Source organism: Rattus rattus, chromosome X (genome assembly GCF_011064425.1).
Source record: "Rattus rattus isolate New Zealand chromosome X, Rrattus_CSIRO_v1, whole genome shotgun sequence".
Classification (NCBI taxonomy): domain Eukaryota; kingdom Metazoa; phylum Chordata; class Mammalia; order Rodentia; family Muridae; genus Rattus; species Rattus rattus.
In genome coordinates this window covers 36,117,778-36,142,886 of record NC_046172.1, presented here as the reverse complement: position 1 = coordinate 36,142,886, position 25,109 = coordinate 36,117,778, and the positions used below count along the sequence as shown (strand labels likewise).

Sequence of the window (25,109 nt, the reverse complement as noted above, 5' to 3'; positions counted from 1 at the left end):
AGAGTCCTTCTATAGCTGATAAAAGAACTTTAGCAAAGTGATTGGATATAAAATAAAGGCAAACAGATCAGTAGCCTTTCTTTATACCAATGATAACTGGGCTGAGAAAGAAATTAGGGAAACCATACCTTTCACAATAGTCACAAATAGTATAAATCACATTTTTTAAACAGATGAAACATTTTAATGTACCAGTGGCATAACACTGTACAAGGTCACAGCTCCCAGAGGTTTCTTCAGTTCAAAGAGTTCAAAATATCTAGGTGCTGGTCCCCTGCCTGTGAGATCCAGGCTCAATGGGCAGAAAATAAGCAGGGGTTCTCCTGTCACTCATAGATCAAGTTCTGCTTTTTGCTCTTGTAGTCCACCAACTCCTTGGGCTGAAACCACAAACTGATCTCCTTCTCGTGTTCTCCACAGAATCGCTGCCATGAATGATGTTCCTGCAACTTGGATACAAAAATCTCCTCGTATGGTCCCAGGCTTAGAGTCTGCAGGGGTTGGTCTCTCAAGCATCACCTGGCCTGTCTTCCACAACTTTCAGTCCTCCCAGACCACTAGCAACCACTGGACCTGAATGTATGTACATCCCAGGCCAGTAAATATGGACCGCATTCAGGTCAATGTAGTGCTCCTTTAGAAGATCCTCTGAAGACTGCATAAATTTCAAACCAACAAGGCCGAAACCCTTCCCCTTCTGTTCAAATTGCTTGATGATCTTTCCCACAAGCCTCCGCTGGACCCCATCAGGCTTGATTGCAATGGAGGTACGCTAACTGTTGACCACTGTCCCCTTCAGCCTGGTCTTTAATTCTGGCTGCAACTGCCAATATAAAATATCTTGAGGTAACTCTAACCAAACAAGTAGATCTGTATGACAAGAACTTTTAAGTTTTTCAAGAAAGAAATCAAAAAGAAGATCTCAGAAAATGGAGAGAGATCTCTCATGCTCATGAATTAGTAAAAATTAACATAATAAAAATGGCCATCCTACCAAAAGCAATCTAAAATTTCAATACAAGCTCTATCAAAATTCCAGCACAAAAGACATTCCAATTTTTCAAAGTCATGGAAAGAGCAACCGTCTTACTTTCATATGGAAATACAAAAATACTCAGGATAATGAAAACAATTCTTAACAATTAAAGAACTGGGGAAATCACCATCCCTGACCTCAAAATATACTACAGAGCAGTAAGATAAAAGGGCATCATATTGGTACAGAGACGAACAGGTTGATCAATGGAATGGAACTGAAGACCAGAAGCAAAACCACACATTTATGGACATTGACTTATGACAGAAAGACAAAAGTACATAATGGAAGAAAGCATCTTCAATAAATGGGAATTATCAATAGGACAAAAAGGGCAGCCCTAGAGAATGGGAAAAATCTTCACTAACCTCACATCAATACATGATGCTAATTTTAGATATATGCTAATATCTAAAATTATTAAAGGACTCAAAACTAACCTCCAAAACAACCATAACCCAATTGAAAATGGGGTATAGAACTAAACAGAGAATTCACACAGAGAAATCGTGAATGGCCAAGAAGCACATAAAGAAATGTTCAAATTGCTTAGTGATCAGAGAAATGTAAATCAAAACAACCCTGAGATTCCAGCTTACACCAATCAGACTGGCTAAGATCAAAACCTCAGGTGACGGCACGTGTTAGTAAGGATGCGGAGAAAGAGGAACACCTCTAGACTGTTGGTGGGATTGCAAACTGGTACAACCACTCTGGAAATCAATCTGGAGGTTCCACAGAAAACTGGAAATAGGTCTACCTGAAGATCACCTATACCACTTTTGGGCATATACCCAAAAACATTCTCCATTATGTTCATAGCAGTCTTAATTGTGACAACCAGAAGCTGGAAACAGCCAAGATGTCCCACAATTGAAGAATGGGCACAGAAAATGTGGTTCACTTACACAATGGAATACTATTCAGCTACTAAGAATGAGGACATCCTGAGTTTTGCAGACAAATGGGTGGAACTAGGAAATTTCATCCTGAGTGAGGTAATTAAGCCCCAAAAGGACATGAATGGTATGTACTCGCTAATAACGGGATATTAACCAAAAAAGTACATAATTCCCAGAATATAATCCACAGAACTCAAGAAGATTAACAAGAAGAAGGACCTTATATAAGAATACCTCAATCCCACTTGGGAGGGAGAAGAAAGCAATCACAGGGGACAGAGGGAGGCAGGGACCTAGGTGGGTAAGGAGACAGGGAAGGGAAATGGGGAACATGATCAGGTAATTGAGGGGGATAAGAATGAAGCCAGCAGAAAGAATGTAAACAGGCAACCTCAGGAGGTAGGAGATGGGGGGGGGAGTGCTCTAGAATATACCAAAGACCTGGGAGTTGAGAGAGTCTCAGGACTCAAAGGGAGGAACCTTGGAAGAAATGGCCAACAGTGGGGAGAGTGAATTTGTAGAGTTCACCTCAAGTGGAAAGACAGGGTATCAAATAGAGAGATGGAGTTGCCATCACATAATCAAAAACTCTGACTCAGAATTGTTCTTGTTTAAAAGAACTACAGTGACAAGAATGGAGAAGAGACTGAGGGAAAGTTGGTCCAGTGACCAGCCCAGCTTGGGAGGCTCCAAAGCTTGATGCTATTACTGATACTATGGTGTGCTTATAGACAAGAGCGTAGCATGACTGTCCTCTGAGAGGCCCAACAAGCACCTGAAAGGGTCAGATGTAGACACTTACACCCAACCAATGAACAGAAACTGGGGACCCCTGTGGTTGAATTTGATAAAGTCTATAAGAAGCTGAGGAGTAGAGCAACCCCATAGGAAGACCAGCAATCTCAACTAACCCGAACCCCCAAGATCTCTCAGATATTGAGCCACCAACCAGGCACCATAGACAAGCTGAGATGAGGCCCCCAATACATATACAGCAGAGGACTGCTGGGTCTGACCTCTGTGAGAGAAGATGCACTTAACCCTCCAGAGACCTGAGGCTCCAGGGGTGGGGGAGGTCTGGTGGAGGGGGGAACATCCTTTTGGAGAAGTGGGAGGATGAATGGGATAAGGTACTATGGAAGGGCAGACTGTGAGGGGGATAATGACTGGACTGTAAAAAAAGATTTAATAATAATTAAAAAGATTGGCTTGGGCTGGAGAGATGGCTCAGCCGTTAAAGGCTAGGCTCACAACTAAAAAGATTGGCTTAACTTTTCTGGGTATTTTGTGCTTTGCTACATATCACAGGACCTTTCCTATTTCTACAAATATTTCATTGAAATTTTTACATATATGGCATTGAATATATATATCATTTTGAGTTATATGGACCTTTTAGTATTATTCAATTCATAAATACAAAGTAATTTCTATTCCTGTGTTCTTCAATTATTTTCACTAACGTTTTATAATTTTAATGTAGAAATTTTCACATCATTGGTTTTCTTTCTAAGTCTTTTGAAGCTATTGTAATTGGGGTGACTATAACTTGAAAAATAATGCTGAGTATATGGTGTTAGCCTTAGAATGATACAAACCAGGATCACAAGGTGCCAATTTTGCATAGATAGGATTGTATATACATTTGGTTGCATAATGTGTTCTGTATTGCTTACTCCCATGTAAACTAAAGCAGATATGTTGTTCTTGTTAACCCTGAATCTTTATATTTCTGAAATGTGGTTGTCATGATGATTTTTTATAATTACTAAATGTAACAATAGGGCAAAAGTGTGAGGAAGCTCCCCATTTCATTTGAGATTCCTTCTATTTCCTCCAAATGGAAAAATAAACCACCCAAATTAATTGAAACAATGGAACAGTAGGATATATGCCACCAAGATTGAAATTCCAGGCTTCAGGAAATATTGCTGTTTTTGCAGTATTGGCTATAAAGGATGGTTTTCCTATTCTACAAACAAAGTTGACTTGGATGCTCAGTAAAGTATATTTAATTCACATAGCTTCCCACTCCTAATTTGACATGGACAAAATGTATGTGGTGGTTTGAATGAGAGTGGCCCCAGCAGGCTCATAGATTTGAATACTTAGTCATAGAGTGGCACTGTTCTGAAGGATTAGGAGGTCTGGCCTTTTAAAAAGAAGTGTGTCACTGGGAGTGGGCTTTGAGGTTTCAAAAAGCACATTCCAAACCTATAGTCTCTCTCTCCCTGATGCCTGTAGATCCATATGTAGAACTCTCAACTACTTTTCCAGCACTATATATGCCTGTGTGCTGCCATGCTCCTTGTCATGATAACATTGGACTATATTTCTAAAACTGTAAGCAAGTCCCAATTCTGTGCTTTCCTCTATACGAGTAGTCGTGGTCATGGTATCTCTATCTCTTTACAACAATAAATCACTGACTTAGAAGATGTTTCAACAACAACCATCTATACACCTTTCTTTCTTTTAAAGAGTTCTTTATTTTATGTACTTTGATTACACTGTAGCTATCTTCAACCATACCAGAAGAAAACATCAGATCCCATTACAGAATGTGGGAATTCACCATATGGTTGCTGGGAATTGAACTCCAGGACCTCTGAAGTCAGTGCTCTTAACTGCTAAGCCATCTCTCCAGTCCTGATATACCTTTCTTAATCACTCCAGCCGTATACAGTATTCTTAATCACTCAAGAACCTTGAAAAGTAATTCATTAGTCTGAAATGCTATCTATTATAACAAATTACTGTTACTACATAAGAAGTAAGCTCTAGCATCATATTCACAGTTTTACTGTTTAAAGCAAAATAAAACAAACCTGATTTATTACACTCTTAAATAAGTACATATACTCAGAAAAAGAAATATATTAATTTTAAAATTTACATTCCCAATGAGATAATGTTAAATATATATATATGTATGTATAAAATTAATTTTAAAATATTTTAATGAATGTATTTTTTTGATTATGTTTACCCTGTCATTCTTCCTGCTCCTAAGCCCTCACAGAGCCATCCTCCACATTTCTACCCGCTCTCAAAACTTGTGTCTGTTTTTATTTTTATTTTTTCAGTAACCCACTGAGTCCAATTTGTGTTGCCTCTATTCATGAGTGTTGGGCTATCCACTGGAGCACAGTCAACCTACCAAAGGCCTTATCTTTAAAGAAGCAGTCTTTCCTTCCAGATGCAATCTATTTGCAATAGATCTTCAGTTAGGGGTTGGGGCTTATGAGCACCTTACCATTATATGGTAGAATGGTCATTGGATTGATCAAATTCAAGTCTTGTTTTTAAGTGGTCTTTCCACACCTCTGGCTCTTACATTTCTTTTTATCCTATTCTCTACAATGGTCCCCAAGCCTTTGCAGAAAGTGTATGTCCCATTTTTGGCTGAGGAAAACAAAGACATCTTTCTCAGTACCCCAACCAATTGTACATTTCTTTGATAAGATCTGAGAGATGCACTAATCTATAAGTAACAAGATATGAATTTAGAGGGGAGTTATGTACTATGTCAGTATATAGTAGTAGTAGGTTCACCCGCTGGACTTACGAGCTCCTATCCATGGTTTCTTGGCCAGATTTCTAGGACCAGGAATCTATATCATCCTATTCTGTGGATCTTAAATCCAATGAGAAAGAGATTGGTTATTCTCATAATATTGGTGTCAATATATCCATGGGAATATACACTGGTTATTGTTGTAGCTCATAGGGTCATGGCTGTGTAAGACTGTTGATGACTATTTCCTCCAATAGTCAATATAACACCTCCAGCACTACAAAATCTATCTGATAATAGTAAATAAACTTCCTGGTCAATATCAACTTGATTTCTCCATATCCCATGAGCAAAGGGTTTAGTTTCTTCAACAATAGGGTCCTATCATCAAGTTCTAATGGCCATCCAAAAATGACAGCAACACATATTGTTTTATGAGTTGTTGGGACACCTCTGGCCAATAACTCAAATGGGGGTATCCTATCTCTGACACTAGGCACTTTAAATGTATGTCCTATGGCTCCTGGAAGGAGCATTATCTCCTGTCTAAGATAATTATGATTTAACTATTGATATGAATATAAGATATAAAAATATCTTTTTAAAATTAAATGCTAAAAAGAGCAGCAATGACTAACTTGTTAAATTATGCAATTTCTAGTTTACAGTTGTAAATATCCTTGTCATTTATAGTCATATTGAATCCATATAAAAGTCTGATGGAAGCTTAAAAGATGATTTTTAAAAATAGGACAAGGTATTCTATGAGTAAATTTTAGTTTATTTCTCTGTGAGTGGAGACAGTCCATCTGGTTTGGATGATTAAACATTGGGGAATCAATGACCTTTGAGAAACAATATGAAATTCTGACATATACAACTCAATTCTGTGAATTAGGAGCAGTTTTATTCAAAGAAATTATGGCATATCTATGTCATATATAACTACAGTGCCATACATGCATGAACATAATCTAAAAATAATGACATCACACTTAATTTCTGGTCATGTCAATCATTTTATCATCTACTATCAGGCACTGTGGGAAAATTGCATGGATGCATTTTTAAGACTAAAAGTTCACATATGTTAGCCTAAGTTTTCAATTGTGAAGTAAGAACAGAGCGTAAGTTTTGGAATTGAGTAAAAAAAAAAAAAACTCTCAATTTGTCTGTGGAAAAGTAATCTCTGACTTAAAAGACTAATAAAACTTTGTAAAGAATGACCTAGAAGCTTTGCTTATAGAACTAAAATATATTTAACTATGCCTCAATGTGGATTGATGTCAATATGCAGGTGAGGGCAGGCACAAGATAAGGCAAGGCCTGTGATAGGGCGATGAAAAAGAAAGGTGGGGGCAGAGTTTTTGAAAGGCAGAAGAGGGAGAAGAAGGAGAAGAAGAACAGATGGAGTTGGAGAGCTTCTGATTTCTGCCTGCTCCAGGAGCAGATCCTGTCCCACAGCTGTTGTTCGCAGATCCCACAGGGAGAAAGCTGGTTTCTCAGAAGTGCTGACACACTGGAGAGCACAGGTGAGACCACCATTTCTGCTCACATTCCTGTCTCAAGAGGAGCCTCATGGAGCCCTCTGGACACAGGAACTGAGGAGTTTGGGACATGATCCTTCCAATTTCTGCCTGTGCCTGGAGCTGATCCAGTGCCACAGCTCCTGTACCTGCTGGGAGAAAGCTGGTCTTCCGGGAATGCTGACATACCTGAGAGCACAGGTAAGACCATGACTTCTGGTCCAAGGGACCTGCCCAGAGCCCTCAGGACACAGGGATTAAAGAGCAGTCTGGGACAGGATCTTTCTGATTTCTGTCTATGCCCTGAGCTGACCCTGTGGCACAGCTGTCTGTACCCAGATCACGCAGGGAGAGAGCTGGTCTCTCAGTAGTACTGACATACAGGCTTACAGGAGGGTCAAGCCACTGTCAGAAACAGCAACACCAGAGGTAAACAGATGGTGAGAGGCAAGGGCAAGAACCTAAGCAACAGAAACCAAGGCCATTTGGCATCATTAGAACCCAGTTCCCTGCACCACAGCAAGCCCTGGATACCCCAACACACTGGATAAGTAGGAATTTGATTTAAAATCACAATGCATGAAGATGTTAGAGGACTTTAAGAAAGACATAAATAACTCCCTTAAAGAAATACAGAACAACCCAGATAAATAGGTGGAAACCCTTAAAGCAGAAACACAAAAATCAAACAAACAGGTGAAGGAATTGAACAAAGCCATTCAGAATCTAAAAATGGAAATAGAAACAATAAAGTAATCACAAAGGGCGACAACCCTGGAGATAGAAAACCTAAGAGAGAGAGATCAGGAGTCATAGGAGCAAGCACTACCAGCAGAATACAAGATATAGAAGAGAGAATCTCAGGTGCAGAAGATACCAAAGAAAACATTGACATAACAGTAAAAGAAAATGCAAAGTGAAAAAAGCTCCTAACCCAAAACATCCAGGAGATCCAGGACACAATGAGAAGAGCAAACCTAAGGATAATAGGTATAGAAGAGAGCAAAGACTCCCAACTTAAAGGGACAGCAAATATCTTCAAATATTATAGAAGAAAACTTCCCTAACCTAAAGATAGAGATGCCCATAAACATACAAGAAGCCTATAGAACTCCAAATAGATTGGACCAGAAAAGAAATTCCTCCTGTCACATAATAGTCAAAACACCAAACACACAAAACAAAGAAAGAATATTAAAAGCAGTAAGGGAAAAAGGTCAAGTAATATATAAACACAGACCTATCAGAATTATACCAGACTTCTCGCCAGAGACTATGAAAGCCAGAAGATCCTGGACAGATTTCATACAGACCCTATGAGAACACAAATGCTAGCCCATGCTCCTATATCCAGCAAAACTCTCAATTAACACAGATGGAGAAACAAAGATATTCCATGACAAAACCAAATTTACACAATATCTTTCTACAAATCCAGCCCTAAAAAGGATAATAGATGGAAAACTCCAACTCAAGGAGGGAAACTACACCCTAGAAAATGCAAGAAATTAATCTTCTTGCAACAAAATCAAAAGAAGAGAGACACACAAACATAATTCCACCTCTAACAACAAAAATAACAGGAAACAACAATCATTATTCCTTAATATCTCTTAATATCAATGGACTCAATTCCTCAATAAAAAGACATAGACTAACAGACTGGATACAGAAAGAGGACCCAGCATTTTGCTGCATATAGGAAACATATCTCAGAGACAAAGACAGACATTACCTCAGAGTAAAAGGTTCGAAAAGAACTTTCCAATCAAATGGTCCGAAGAAGCAAGCTGGAGTAGCCATTCTAATATCAAAAAAGATGAGGAAGGACACTTCATATTCATAAAAGGAAAAATCCACCAAGATGAACTCTCAATCCTGAATAGGTATGGTCCAAATGAAAGGGCAAAGAAGTGCAGGCCGACAGGAGCCGGATGTAGATCTCTCCCGAGAGACACAGCCAGAATACAGCAAACACAGAGGCTTATGCCAGCAGCAAACCACTGAATTGAGAATAGGACCCCCGTTGAAGGAATCAGAGAAAGAACTGGAAGAGCTTGAAGGGGCTCGAGACCCATATGTACAACAATGCAAGCAACCAGAGCTTTCAGGGACTAAGCCACTACCTAAAGACTATACATGGACTGACCCTGGACTCTGACCTCATAGGTAGCAATGAATATCCTAGTAAGAGCACCAGTGGAAGGGGTTCCCTGGGTCCTGCTAAAACTGAACCCCAGTGAACTAGATTGTTGGGGAGGCGGCAAGGGGGAGGATGGGGAGGGGGAATTACCAAAAAGAAGGAGGGAGGATTAGGGGATGTTTGCCGAAACCGGGAAAGGAATAACACTTTCGAAATGTATATAAGAAATACTCAAGTTAATAAAAAATAAATAAATAAATAAATAAATAAATAAATAAATAAATAAATCTTTAAAAAAAAAGAAATATTTATCTGGCCAATTTCAGCCTTGGTCAATTTCAAAGTTAGCCACTCTGATTTAATAAAATTGTAGCATTTATTTGTTAAAAAAAAAAAGAAAGGGCATCTACATTCAATGAAATTAAATTAATTATATTAATTTAATTCCTTGTATCTTCTTTGGACTACTTACCTTTGTATTATTCAGTATTGTGCCTGGGGTATTTTGAATATGTTTGGCCTAGGGAATAGCCTTGGAGGAAGTGTGTCACTGTGGACTTTGAACCCCTTCTCCTAGCTATCTAAAAATAGTCTTCTCCTGTTTCTTTCAGAACAAGATGTAGAACTCTCTGCTTCTCCAGCCCCATGTCTGCCTGGATGCTGCCATGCTTCCTGCCTTGATGGTAATGGACTGAACCTCTGAAGCTGTAAACCAGCCTCAATTAAATGTTGTCTTTTATAAGAGTTGCCTTGGCCATGGTGTCTGTTCACAGCAGTAAAACCCTAACTAAGACAGGGTGTACGCTGGATAGTGGTCATAAACTTCTTTATTCTGCTTCTCTTTTAACCATGGAATTCTGACAAACCTATATGGCACTGGATGGATTTCTAGATTCATATGCCATACTGAAGTTAAGTCAAGATGCGGTATAGGTTTATCAGAATTCTCTGGAGTAACAGAAAATGTATAGAATAAATTTCTCTCTGTATGTAGAAAGGGGATTTATTAGAATGCCTTAAAGGGTACTAATCCAAAAATAGCTGGTTGTGAATGCACAGTTGAAGAATCTAGTCATGACTCAGTCCACAAGACTGGATATCTCAGCTGGTCTTCAGGATATGGAATACTGAAGGAGGCTCTAATCTAGTGAAGATATGGACTTGCTAGTAAGTCATGGACCAATAGGCAAAAACCAAAATCTTCCTTCTTTCATGTTCTTATATAGGCTTGAGCAAAAGTTGTAGCTCAGATTAAAAGTGAGACTTCTTGCCTCATAATCAGGTTTAGAAACAATCTCCCTACTTTAAATTAAGCAAAATGGTCCCTCACAGCTATGCCTTCTGTTTTTGAATTTTAATTAGTTATAGACATAGTCAACTTGACAACTATGAACAGTCATCACACAGTATTTAATATTAATAAACCTCCAACAACCAATGTTATAGAAGTAGAAACATAAAATCTCCCAATTTCAAAAAGCCCAGGGACAAATGGATTTAGCACAAAATCCAACTAGACTTTCATGGTAGAACAGTAATATTCTTCAAATTATTCTATAAAATAGGGAAAAAAATACACTTAAATTCTTTCTGACAAAGTGTCAAAAAGACCTCCAAAAGGGGCAAATTATAAGCCAATCTCACTGATGAGCATAGATATAAAATTTCTCAGGAAAATATTTGCAAAACCAAATTCAGAACATGTAAGAAAATTTTTCACCATAATTGGCTCAGCTTCAACCCAGAGAGACACTGATAGCTCAAAATGCATAAATCAATAAAATGTAATCTACTATAAAATAAACTCAATGACAGAAACTGTAAAGATTAACTTATTTGATACAGAAAAAGTCTTTTGACAAAGCTCTGAATTTATCCTTTATGATAAAAAGTCCTGAAAACATAAGGGATGTGCAAGTACACTTTTCAGCATAATGAACTATACAACAAACCTACAATCAACATGCAAAATGGAAAATGCAAAGAATCCATTAAACAGTGGTTCTCAACCAGTGGGTTCTCAACTCATTGGGGTCACATATCAGAATCAGATATTTATATTATGATTAACTACAATTACAAATAACTCTACAAAAATAATTCTATGGTTAGCATCACAGAACATGAAGAACACCTATTAGGATGGTTTGAGAAATGGACACTAAATCATGGGACCAATATGAGGATGTCCAGTCCTTCTTTTGTTCAATATATTGCTTGAAGTCTTATACCAATAAGAGAGGGTTAAAGGACATAAGTAGGAAAAAGAAATAATTAAGTTATTATTACTTGCAGATAAGCTGATTCTCTCTATAAAAAACTCAAAGACTCCATCAAAAATTCCAAATCAACTATCATTCAACTGGCCAACATTCAGAATTAACAAATGAAAATAAGTGTCCCTTCCTATGTACTATTAGCTAACTTACTGATAAAGAAATTAGGAGACAATACCATGACACAGTCTTAAGCCGACAGATTAAATCCTAATTAAAGAAGTGAAAGGTTTATGAATTAAAACTTTGAACACTAAAGAAAGAAGCTGAAGACACCAAGGATGGATGTACTCATGAGAATGGAAGATTAATATTATGAAAATACCCATCCTACAAAAAGCGATCTACTCATTCAATGAAATGTCAATCACATCACAATTATAATGCAATTCTTCATATGAATTGAAAAAATAGTTTTACATTTCATTATATTCAGAAACACACACACACACTACACACACACACACACACACACACACAAGTCAAAACAATACTAAAGGTCTCTTCTCTTATTTCAAGGAATATTCTAAAGCTACACTAATAAAAACAGTATAGAACTGGCACAAAAACAAATATATCAATCAGTGGAATAGAATCCAGGACATGAATATAAATACAGGAAGATAAGGTCACCTGATTTTTGACAAAGCCAAAAATTATCATTGAAGATGAGATATCATCTTCAATAAATGATACTGGTCAAACTGGACAACTTACGTTTCAAAAGAAACCAGCCACTTCTTCATGGGTAAATGGATCAAGGACTTTAACATGAGACTTGATATTCAGATTATGTTAGAGGAAAAAGTAGAAATAAGCTTTAACTTTATAAGCACAAGAAAAATCTTTCTGAAAAAACCCTCCATAGTACAGGAATTAAGACAAATGGGACCTGGTAGAATTAAAAATACTTCGAGTGATAAAAATGCCATTATTTGAGTGAAAAGACAGCTTAAATAATGAGAAAAATCTGAAACCAGACATCCATGTGACAGGCAAGGTTTGTGTTGAGATTAACAAATAGTCAATAGTAAATACTTTTTAAAAACACTAAACACAAAGAAAAGGAATAAATCAGTTAAAAATTGGGGCTTGGAGTGAAAGAAAGAATTCTTAAAAGAAGAAATAGAAATTGCTGAGGATACTTCAAAAAATTTCAGCATTTTATATTTTTGATTATTGTGAATTCATTTTTATTTATTTTATTGGATGTTTTATTTATTTACATTTCAAATGTTATCCCCTTTCCTAGTTTCTTCTCTGCAAACTTCCTATCCTATCGTCCTTCCCCCTGCTTCTACAAGGGAGCTCCCCCCACCAACCCAACCATGCCTCGCTGCCCTGGCAGTCCCATACGCTGAGGGCATTGAGACTTCACAAGGCTAAGGACCTCCCCTCTTATCCATCAGAAAAAATGCAGATTAAAACTACTTTGAGATTTGTTTTTATCCCAGTCACAATGGCTAAGATTTTTTAAAGTTACAATAGATTTTGGTGAGAATGTGAAAAAAGAGAAATATTTATTCACTGTTAGTGGGGATAAAAGCTGTTGTACACATTATGGAAATTAGTATGGAGTTTCCTCAAAATTTTATGACTTTAGCTAATATACAAATAGCATTACCATTTATTAAAATAGGAAGTGCTGAAAAAGGAGTGAGCTTGAGGGAGGAGAAAATGGGAGTTTTTAACTTTCATCATGCTTTTAGGTCTCTATTGGAAATCCAAAATGAGCTATTAAATAAGTAAATACACAGCTGAAACATTCACCAACATTGCTTATATTGTGTTTAAAAAGTGAAGTCACCTGAGGACAGGAGCTAGACAAAAAGAAGTGTCTAAGGATGAATGCTTAGACATTGTAATGTATAGAAGCATGGGAGGGGGAAAAAGCAACGCAGGAGATTCCAAAGCAACAATGGGGAAATGAAAGGCTAACTTTGGAAACCAAGTGAAAACAGCACTTCATGGAGGTGGAGGTGGGGAATAACCAACTTTGCTGAATGGTATTGGCTGTTCCAGGGGTATGAAAATGGAAATTTTTCATTGGATTAGGCAAATGTAGAAGACCTAATGGTCCAAAATTTCATATAAAATTAATTATATAAACCAGATCCTCTCCTTCTCTTCTCTCTCTGTGTGTGCACGTTCCCTTTCTCTCTTTCTCTTCTCCCTTTCCACACTCCACATTGTAGTATATTCAAGGAATAGCTTGAGGGGAAGAAGTGATTGTTTAAAGTTCACATTTCCAAAGATTTTTATCATGATACAAAATAATCAAGTTTTGGATGGATATTAATAGAAAGAATCATTTAAGATTGGAACATTCTGGCATGTTTGTATGTTAATGAAAACAATAGCAAAATAAACAGTAGGGGAGAAAAGGGGAGATAGTTACAAAGCATCATATTTAAATGATGATATGGGATTTTGGTGTTATATGTAACCAGGAAATTGTGGCTATACCTAGAGTGTATGCAGCTATGGAACTGAAAAATATGGCAGTTAAGAATATAGGAGAACACATTCTGATGGTTTGTGAATGGAATAAGAAGTCAGATCATCAAATAAATTATGAGAAGAAAATACAAACTTTGGATCAGGGAGCAATAGAATGTCATAATCGTAATACATAATGGAGAATTATTTGACCATAGAGAAGTGTACTTGGGCTGGCAGGCAACTTGAAGGATCATATTAATAAATCTTAAATGAGCCCACTCACATACTTCACTGTCAGTTATGTTGCAAAACCAAATTACAGGCATGCTGTAGTTGACAAAATGAACTTAAACTGAAGTTTATATTTTGCCTATTACTTCAAATTCTTGGTCCAGTTCATGACATTTCTTTTGAGGCCACATAAGAAACAAAAATAAATGCATTACAATAGGTGGAGTAGGAACACCTAAATTGTGGATTTATGAAAGAGTGGCTATAGATAAATTTCTAGAAATAAATAAGGATAATTCTGGAAAAGATAAGGCCATTAATTTTTCTGTTTTCCATATAAATTGCTCTTTGGATGAAACAAATTTTGTGATGGATTTTGATTACTGAGGAATCAAGGTGAAAGAAATTCTAGAAATTTTATGGTTTCATCCTTAACTTCTTTATCTTTATAAAATTATGTGCAGCAACATCTCAAGAACAAAAGTGGCATTGAGTCACTGCATGTGTATGTGTGTTTAGCTATAAGACAATAACTGATAGGGGAAGACAACAGTGTCAAAGAATAAACCATGAAGACTTTGGTTGTTTACCAGAGCATATTGTCTCTTCATTTTCAACTGGGAAATAACTTGATTTAGGATTTAAAAAAACTATTACATGAAACTTAAATATCTAAAAGGATACCCCATGGTAGAAGACAGTGGCAGCTATACAATGTTTGCCTCATGAACTCCTTTTCAAAAGTTAGGACGGAAATGTTAACTAAGACAATCTTCAAACAAATATCAACCAGAAATCATTAACTTTGGAAGCTGCCCTCCTCTGTCAGACACTCTTTCTCTTCCTCTCATGGTGCAACAAACACTGCCTCAAAAACAGCTGTTATTGCGGCACATCGTCTTGGCATATACACACCCCAGCAATTCTGAAATTCTCCAGTTCACACTTTATAAGATGAAACTCTTTTCCAGACTCTGCACAAGCAGCTGTTTGGAACACTGGCAACTATTTTATTGAATGTTTAAAATTATGTGAGTAGCAATAGCAGCCTAAATAGCTATCCATGTTTTCCAGTTGTTCCTTAAGGGAAAAGAGCAAAAACCACCAACAATTATATGTAGAACACACACTCTTTGTTGACAAGCTGTCTGGGTTGATATTAATGACCAATCCCAATGGACTTTAGAAAAGACAACTAATTCATGGATTCCTCATAAAAGAAACAACAGAATAATGGAACTCTTTTATTTTGGCATAAGATGACATTTGTTTATCTTTCTTGGTGAATCTATTGGGTTATTCAGCTGAATCTTGCTTGAACTCCTCCTGAGCATCATTACAATGAAGGTTGACAGGACAGGAGTATTTTAGCAAATGTCTGGCGGTTAACTTCTCATACTCAATAGACATTGATCTTCTAGGAGAAATTACTTTTCTTACAGGTAGCAAGTATCAGGCAGATATTTCAATCTACCAGTGCTCAGTATCACTAATAATCAAAGAAATTTGAATTAAACCCAGAATAATGTATCTTTTTGAGAATAGCTATTTCTTGAGTATTTGGTGAGTTACACTCAAGATTATAATAGCTATTCTCAAAAGATGAAGACAGTTACAGCAAGATATGACTAAAGGCACAATGCTACATTATTAATGAAATATAAATTATTTACTACATTATGGAAAATGTATGAAAGTTCCCCAAGAATTCAAATAAAAACTACCATAAGATTGCACAATTTCACCTCTGGCTGTATATCTACTTTACTTTAAGAATACATTTCTTATTTAAAACAATTTGACCTGACTTTTAAAGAGCATTTGCCCTTCATCTTGCATATATGTATGTGGAGTGTACATCCACAGGATATGCAGGAAGACCAAAATAACTCAACAATTTAAAGAAGTTGATTCTCTTCTGAGCCAGGTGGATCACAGAGATTAAACTCAGTATCAAGCTGAAACTAACAGTAACCCCTGAAACATACATCCAGCGTTCGTATATACACAAAGAAAGGGCATCAGTATGTTACAGAGATAATTGTACTGCCATGCTCTCTAGAGCATTCACAGTAGCCAAGACAGTCACTTAAGAGCTTATCAATAGATAAATAAGTTAAAGGTATGAAATATATACACATATAAAAAAACAGAATACTGTTCAATCATTCTCTAAAAGGAAGAATCCTTCCATCTGTGACTACATGGGTTAACCTGGGAGATTATATTAAGTTAAATAAATCAAGCACAGGAAGTTAAAACACCATATGGCCAAGAAGTAGTTACTGACAGGAGCCTGGTGGCTGTCCCTGAGGCTCTGCAGAAATCAGCTAATACAGATGAGGATATGTGCAGCTAAACATCAGACTGAGCACAGGAACCCGAATGGAGAAGTTAGGTCAAGGACAACAAAAGGGTTTGCAACCCCATAGGAAGAACAACAATATCAATCAACCAGATCCCCCAGAGCTCCCAGGGACTAAACCACCAACCAATGAGTACAAATGGGGGGACCCATGACTCCCAACTGGATATGTAGGAGAGAGCCTTATCTGGCATCACTGGGAGGAGAGCCCCTTGGATGACCCAGGATAGGGGAACGCTAGGCCACTGAGGCAGGAGTGGGTAAGTAGGTGGGGAAGCACCCTCACAGAGGCAGGGGGAGGGGGAGGGGAAAGGGTGCTTGTAGAGGAGAAACTGGGAAGGGAGATAACATTTAGAAATGTAAATGACAAAATTAATAAAATATGAAAAAATATGTAGAATTTCTAAATGATGAGTTTGTGTTGTAGAATTTTTGTCTATTTCAATGAAAAATGTTCTACTGGCTAGTTTTATGTCAGCTTGACACAAGCTAAAAAGAAAAAAGAGTCTCACTTTAGAAAATTCCCCCACCAGATTGGCCTATGGGAAAGCCTGTGTTGTATTTTCTGGATTTATGATTGATGTGGGAGTGAGTCACTGTGGGCAAAGCCATCTCTGGGTAGTTAGTTCTGAGTGGTATAGAAAATGTAGGTGAACAAATCATAAGGACCAGGACAACAAGCGACACTTCTCCATGGCATCCGCGTCAGTTTCTGTCTCTAGGTTCCTGCTTTTAGCTCCTGTTCGCAACTATCCGACGGATGATAGCTAGGAGCCATTTTGTTCTTCCTTTGGTTTATTTTTGTATTTTTGTTATTTGTATTTTGTTTTCTTGTAAAACAGGAACCCTGAAACAAATGTCATTGGAATTCTGATAGAAAGTTTAATGAATTTATACATTTATTTACATTTCAAATGTTATCCCTTTCCTTGTTTACTCTCCACAAACGCCCTATCCCATATCTCCTCCCCCTGATTTTATGAGGGTGCTCCCCCACTCACTTTCATCTCACCATGCTGGCATTTCCCCACACTGAAGTATCAAGCCTTCACAGGACCAAGGGCCTCCTCTCCCATTGATGCCCAGCAAAGTTATCCTCTGCTTCGTACAGCTGGAGACATATGCTACTGGAGCCATGGGTCCCTCCATGTACTCTTTGGTTGGTGGTTTAGTCCTAGAACTCTGGGGGTCTGATTTGGTTGACTGTTGTTTTTTCTTCCTGTGGGATTTTTAGCCCTTCAGCTCCTTCGGTCCTTTCTCCTAACCCCCATCTTTGGTTACAATGCTTGGTCAATGGTTGGCTCTGGCATCCCAGCTCTGTATTGTCCAGGCTCTGTAGAACCTTTTTTAAAAACATTTTACCAGGCTCCAACAATCTAAGTACTTCCTCAGTCCTCAATTGTTTGGGTTTAGTGTCTGTATAGGATGGTCCCAGGTGGGAGCAGTCTCTGGATGGCCTTTCCTTCAGTCCTCTCCCATTTTGTATCTCGAATGTTTCCTCCTGGGAGTATTTTGATCCCCCTGTCTGGACTGAAGCATCCACTTTACAGTCCTTTTCTTCTTCTTGAGTTTCCATGTGGTTTGTGAGGTGCTTGGGTATCCTGAGGCTTTTGGGATATGTCTTATCAGTGCATACCATGTGTTTTTGTGTGCGTGTGTGTGTGTGTGTGTGTGTGTGTGTGTGTGTGTGTGTGGTTTTACCTCACTCAGGATGATATTTTCTAGTTCATCCATTTTTACTAAATTTCATGAGTCATTGTTTTAATAGCTGAGTGGTACTCCATATGTAAATGTACCCTGTTGTCTGTATTTACTCTCCTCTGTTTGAAGGACATCTGGGTTCTTTCCAGCCTACAGGCCTATTATAAATAAGGCTGCCATGAACATAGTGGACATGTATCCTTATTATATCTTTGGAATTTCTTTTGGAGTATGTGTCTGGGAGTAGTGTAGTGGGCTCAGATAGCACTATGTTCAATTTTCTGAGGAACTGCCAAGACTGATTTCAAGTGGTTCTACCAGCTTGCAATCCCACCAAAATGGAGGAGTGTTCCTCTTTCCTCCCTCCTTGCCAGCATCTGCTGCTGTCCACCTGGGTTTTGATCTTAGCCATTCTGACTGGTGTGAGTAGAATCTCAGGTTGTTTGATTTGCATTTTCATGACTAAGGATGTTGAACATTTCTTTTGATGGTTCTTGGCTACTTCAATATTCCTCAGTTTAGAATTCTTTGGCTCTGTACACCATTTTAAATAGATTTGTTTTAGTGCATGGTCTAGTCTTTCTTTCAATTTATCTATCCTATCCTGTCTTGTCTTGTCCTGAACTGTCTGTCCTGTCTGTCCCTATCCTCCCTACCCTATTCTACCCCTGCCCTGCCCTACCCCTACCCCCACCCCCACCCCCACCCTACCTTTCTTGTCCTAGCCTGGCCTGGCCTGGCCTAGCCTGGCCCTAGCCTAGCCTGGCCTGTATTTTGGTTGGACATCCTTGTTACAGCCACCTTATAAAGGGAAAGCATTTAGCTGGGGCAAACTTAGATCCAGAGTTTAGTCTGTTGCTTTCATGCTGTGACATCATGGATTGCAAACTGACACGGTGCTTGAGAATAGCTTGATATTTTCTGTGTGTGGATATGCAGACAACAGGAATAGAGACAGACACTAGGCCTGGCTTGAGCATTTTAAACCTCAAACCCCACTGCTTGGACACACTTCCTCCAACAAGGCCACACTTACTTTAACAAGGCTACATTTCCTTTCAATTGGTGTTGATCCCTATGAGCCTATGGGAGCCATTTTCAATTGGTGTTACTACCTATGAGCCTATGGGGGCCATTTTCATTAAAACCACCCAGGTTTTAATTATTTAATTTAATTTCATTAAAAACCTACCCAGGTTTATTTCTGTTTTAAAAGAAAGGGTTACACTTTGTAGACCAAGCTGTACTGGATATTGAGATGTAGCCCACACTGGCCTCAAACTCCTTAACTTCCTGCCTCTACATATTTCTCCATTTACTGGTGTCATTTGTAGTTACAATTTCATACATGATTTATAATTCCCATGGATGATTTTTTTTGTTTTCATTGAATGTAGTTTTTTCTCACATTATATCCTGATTACAGTTTCCTTTTCTCTTTGCTCCTCTCCAGGTCCTCCCTTTTACCCCTATATGAGATCTACTCACTCTTTCTCTTATTAAAAACAAATAGACCTCTAATGGATACTAATAAAATATAACAAAATAAAACAGAAACTAATACAACAGAATTGACGAAACTAATGGACAGAAGGAAAAGAGTTGAAGAGAAGACACGAGAATCAGAGACCCACTCATTCACACACTCAGGAATCTAATGAAGAAGCTAAACTGGAAGCCACAATATATGCAAAAGACCTGGTAGAGACCCACCCAGTCCCTATGCATGCTATCTTAGTTCATATGGTCTTTGATCATGCTGACTTTAGGGACCTTGTTTTCTGGTTGCCCTCCATCCCTCTGTCTCTTCCACTCTTTCTTTCTCCTCTTCCTAGATGTTCCTTGAACACTGAAGTGAGGGATTTGATGGATACTTTCCATTTAGGGTCAAATGTTCTATGGTCCCCCACCCTTTGCAAAATGTCTACCTGAGGTCTCTGTATTTGTTCCATTTGTTGAAGAAGAAGATTTCTTTGATGGTGAAACTGATCTATGAATATCCCACAATGTTATTATGAGTCATTTTATTGCTTTTTTTTCTTTAGAAGAGTAGCCATTGGTAAGTTTTACCTGAGGTCCCTGGGTCATCTAGTCTCAGATTTTTAGTCACAAAAGGAGAGTTGGGCATGAGTTACATCTTATGGAGTGGGCCTTAAATCCGATCAGCTATTGGTTGGTTTCTCCTATAAGATTTGCACCATGATTGTACTAGTATATCTTGAAGGCAGAATGACATTGTAGAACGAATGGTTTGTGGCTGGCTTGCTACCAGCAATTTATTTCTTATTAGAGAAATATTTTGCCTAGGTAACTTAATTTCTATGTATTTTGTTTTAAATCCAAATATTAAATTTCCTTGTATATTGCTTAGACATAAATGTATAGAAATGCAATTGGTTTTTTTCTGTGTTGATTTTATGTCCTGTCCATTTGTGGGGTTTGGGTAGAGAGTCCTATATTTTTAAGTGCAAAATCGTTTGTTTTCTATTTGAAGCTCTGCAGCCTCTCCTTCTGGTCTTTACTGCTCTCATCTTTATGGGACACAATGAGAAGCAGGTATTAAGAAGAAAGTTCATGTGACCCCATTTTTAAAAGGGTTATATGATTCTGCTAGATCTAACTTCTTGAGTTCTTTTGGCCTGTATTGGATATTAGCCTCTATCTGGTGTGGGGTTGGTAGAATCTTTTTCCCATATATTTTGGTTGCTGTTTTGTCCTATAGATGAGTGTCCTTTGCCTTACAAGAAGCTTTGCAATTTTATGAGGGTCCCATTTGTGATTCTTGATCTTAGAGCATAAGCCATTGGTTTCTGTCCAGGAAAATTTTACTGTGCCTGTGTGTTTGAGGGCTCTTGCCCACTTTTCTCTTCTTTAGTTTCAATGTGTATCCAGTTTTTATGGAAGTCTAAAGATCACTTGGACTTGAGAGTCTTTGTACAAGGTTTTAGGAATAGATCAATTTGCATTCTTCCTCAGTTGAACCAGCACCATTTGTGAAAATGCTGTCTTTTCCACTGGATAGTTTTTATTACCTTTATGAAAAAAAAATCAAGTGACCATAGGTGTGTGGGTTCATTGGTGGGTCTTCAATTCTATTCCACTGATTTACTTGTCTGTCTCTGTACCAATACTACACTTTTTTAAATCACCATTGTTCTGTAATACTGCTTGAGGTCAGGGATGGTGATTACCCCAGAAGTTCTTTTATTGTTGAAGATAGTTTTCATGATTCTGGGGTGTTTTTTTGTCATTCCAAAAGAATTTGCAAATTGATCTTTCTAATTTTCTGAACAACTGAGTTGGAATTTTGATTGAAATTGCACTGAATCTATAGATTGCTTTCAGCAAGGTGACCAGTTTTACTATTTTAATCCTGCCAATCCCTGAGCACGGGAGATCTTTCCATCTTCTGAGATCTTCTTCAATATATAAAAACAAACTCAAGAAAATGACGGTCATCTCATTTAGATGGTGAAAACTTTTGACAAATTCAATGCCTTCATATTAAATTCTTGGAAAGATCCAAATTCAAGGCCCATACCTAAACATAGTAAAAACCATATACACAAGCAAACCAATAGCCAACATCAAACTAAATGGGAGAAACTTGAAGCAATCCTGCTAAAATCAGGGACTAGACAAGGCTGCCCATTCTCTCCCTATCTATTCATTATAATACTTGAATTCCTAGGCAGAGCAATCAGACAACAAAATGAGGTCAAAGGGATACAAATTGGAAAGGAAGAAGTCAAAATATCACTATTTGCAGATGATATGATAGTATACTTAGGTGATCCCAGAAATTTCACTAGAGATCTCCTATAACTGATAAACAACTTCAGCAAAGTGGCTGACTATAAAATTAACTCAAACAAATCAGTGTCCTTCCTCTACTCAAAGGATAAATAGGCTGAGAAAGAAATTAGTGAAATGACATCCTTCACAATAGTCTCAAATAACATAAAATACCTCAGTGTGAATCTTACCAAGCAAGTGAAAGATCTGTATGACAAGAACTTCCAGTCTCTGAAGAAAGAAATTGAAGAAGGTCTCCGAAGATGGAAAGACCTGCGCTGATCATGGATTTGCCAGATTAATACAGTAAAAATGGCCATTTTGGCAAAATCAATCTATAGATTGAATGCAATCCCCATCAAAACTCCCACTCAATTCTTCATAGAGGAAGAAAGAGAAATTTGCAAATTCATTTGGAATGACAAAAAACCAAGGATAGCAAAATCTATACTCAACAATGAAAGAATTTCTGGGGGAATCCCCATCCCTGACCTCAAGCAGTATTATAGAGCAATAGTGATAAAAACTGCATGGTGTTGGTACAGAGACAGGCAAGTAGATCAGTGACAGAATTGAAGACGCAGAAATGAACACACACACCTATGGTCACTTGATTTTAGAGAAAGGAGCCAAAACCATCCAATGGAAAAAAGATAGCATTTTCAGCAAATGGTGCTGGTTTAACTGGAGGTCAGCATGTAAAAGAATGCAAATCGACCCATTCTTATTGCCGTGTGCAAAGTTTAATTCCACGTGGATCAAGAACTTCCACATCAAACTAGATATACTCAAACTAATAGAGGAAAAATTGGGAAAGAGTCTTAATCACATGGGCACTGGGAAAAATTTCTGAACAAACCAAACATACTAAGATCAAGGAATGGAAACCAAATGAGGCCTCATAAAACTTCAAAAACTTCTGGCAAAGGCAAAAGGACACTTGTCGTTGAGACAAGCGGCAACCCAACAGATTGAAAAAGATCTTTTTTACCAATCCCTCATCTGATAGAAGGGCTAATATCCAAAATATACAAAGAACTCAGGAAGTTCTGAAATTAGACTCGAAGCCAAATACTCCCTATTAAAAATGTGGTAAAAAGCTAAACAAAAATTCTCAGCTAAAGATATCAAATAGCTTTGAAAGTACCTGAAGAAATATTCAACATAATTAATCATCAGGGAAATGCAAATCAAAACAACCCTGAGATTCCACCTCACACCAATCAGAATGGCTAAGATCAAAAACTCAGGTGACAGCAGATGCTAGCAAGGATGTGGTGAAAGAGAAACACTCTTCCATTGTTGATGGGATTGCAGACTGGTACAACCACTCTGGAAATCAGTCTGGAGATACCTCAGAAAATTAGACACTGCACTGAAGGACCCAGCTATACCTATCCTGGGCATATGCTTAAAAGATGCTCCAACATACAACAAAGACACATGCTCCACTATGTTTATAGCAGGCTTATTTATAATAGCCAGAAAGAACTCAGATGCCCTTCAACAGAGGAATGGATACAGAAAATGTGGGACATCTAAACAATGGAATACTACTCGGCTATCAAAAACAATGACTTCATGACATTCATAAACAAATTCATTGTACAAAACATCATCCTGGTGAGGCCAACACAATCACAGAAAAACACATGTAGTATGTGCTCAGTGATAAGTGGATATTAGTAAAAGCTCAAGTGCAAGGGTTGCAACCACAAACCACAGGAGCTCAAGAAGAAGGGATGACAAAGTGTGGATGCTTTTCTTCTTTCTTAAAGGGGAAACAAAAATATTCATATTAGGGATGTTGACGTGGTTTAAGCAGGGATTTGAAGGAATGGCCATTCTGTACTGCCTTACCTTACCTGACACATACCGCACCACACACACACACACACACACACACACACACACACACACACAATACACACAGCCACCCAAACTGAAAAAGATTGATGTGGCTAAGTAGTGCATACTGTTGAGGACTTTATCTAGCTGTCTCTGAGGAACTGGCTATAGCATGTCAAATATATAGGTAGTGCTGGCAGGAAACTTCATCATTGATTATAGGGTCCTGGTTTGGAGGTAGAGAGAAAAGTTGAAAGAGCTGAAGGGCTTTTGCCAGCCCATAAGAACAACAATGCCAACAATCAGGCTCCCAGGGACTAAATCATTAACCAAAGAAGAATACATGGACTGATCCTGGGCCAACGCAGGTAGCAATAGATAGTGAATGTAAGGCACGCAGTGGAAGGGGAAGCCCTTGGTCTATCAATGCTGGACCCTATCATAGGAAAATGTGGGAGCAGGTGTTTGGAGAGGAAAACACCCTTATAGAAAGAAAAGACAGGGGATAGGATAGAGGACATATGTCTGGGAAACCAGAAAAGGGAATAACATTTGAAATGTAAATAAAAATATCCAGTAAAAAAGAAAGGAACGAAGGACATGTTATCATATATTCAGCAGAGAGTGCTATTAAAAATTTATAATCATAAAAGAATTTTAAAACTTAGGAGGAAACAGACCAATTCCTAAAAAACCCACAAATTGTCAACATCAAGCTAGATAAAATAGATAATTTGAGCCATTCAATAAACATTGAAGAAAGTAGATTAATTATTAAAAATCTTCCAAAAATGAAATCTCCAAGCCAGACAGCTTCACTAGAGAATTCTAGCAAATATTTAAAGAAGAATTAATGCCCATTTATAAGTCTCTTCTAAAGAATAGAAAACTTTACATTTCGTGATTTGAGCCTGGTATTACTGTGGCATTGAAATCAGTCATAGTGTAAAATGTGAGAAAGAAAAAGCTATAGACCAATAACCCTTATGAATATTGAGGTTAATATCCTTACTAAAACAACCAATTGAAATTCAGAAGTGTATGACAGGATTTATTTCAGATCTTGTTTATTCTTTGCTTCTTTCAATATTCAAAACTCAGTCAATGGAATCCTCCATGTTAACAGGGAAAAGAGGATCATGCTAATTGTTGCAGAAAAATATTCAACAAACTCTACCACCCATACATACTTCACCCTCCTAACTTTAGAAATATAGGAGAACTTTCTCCATAAGAATATATGTACAAGTCCACCACCTCGTAAATCAAAACAAGGCAGGCGGGGGGAGTTTGTCAGTGCGGCTTGCCTGGGTTTGGTCCCCAGCTC

At 37.8% G+C, this 25,109-nt stretch overlaps 1 pseudogene; it reads right to left on the bottom strand.

Moving 5' to 3' along the window:
- Nucleotides 1-326: 326 nt before the first annotated feature.
- On the bottom strand, nucleotides 327-23,808 carry LOC116887827 (annotated as a pseudogene).
- Between the last annotated feature and the right edge of the window lie 1,301 nt (nucleotides 23,809-25,109).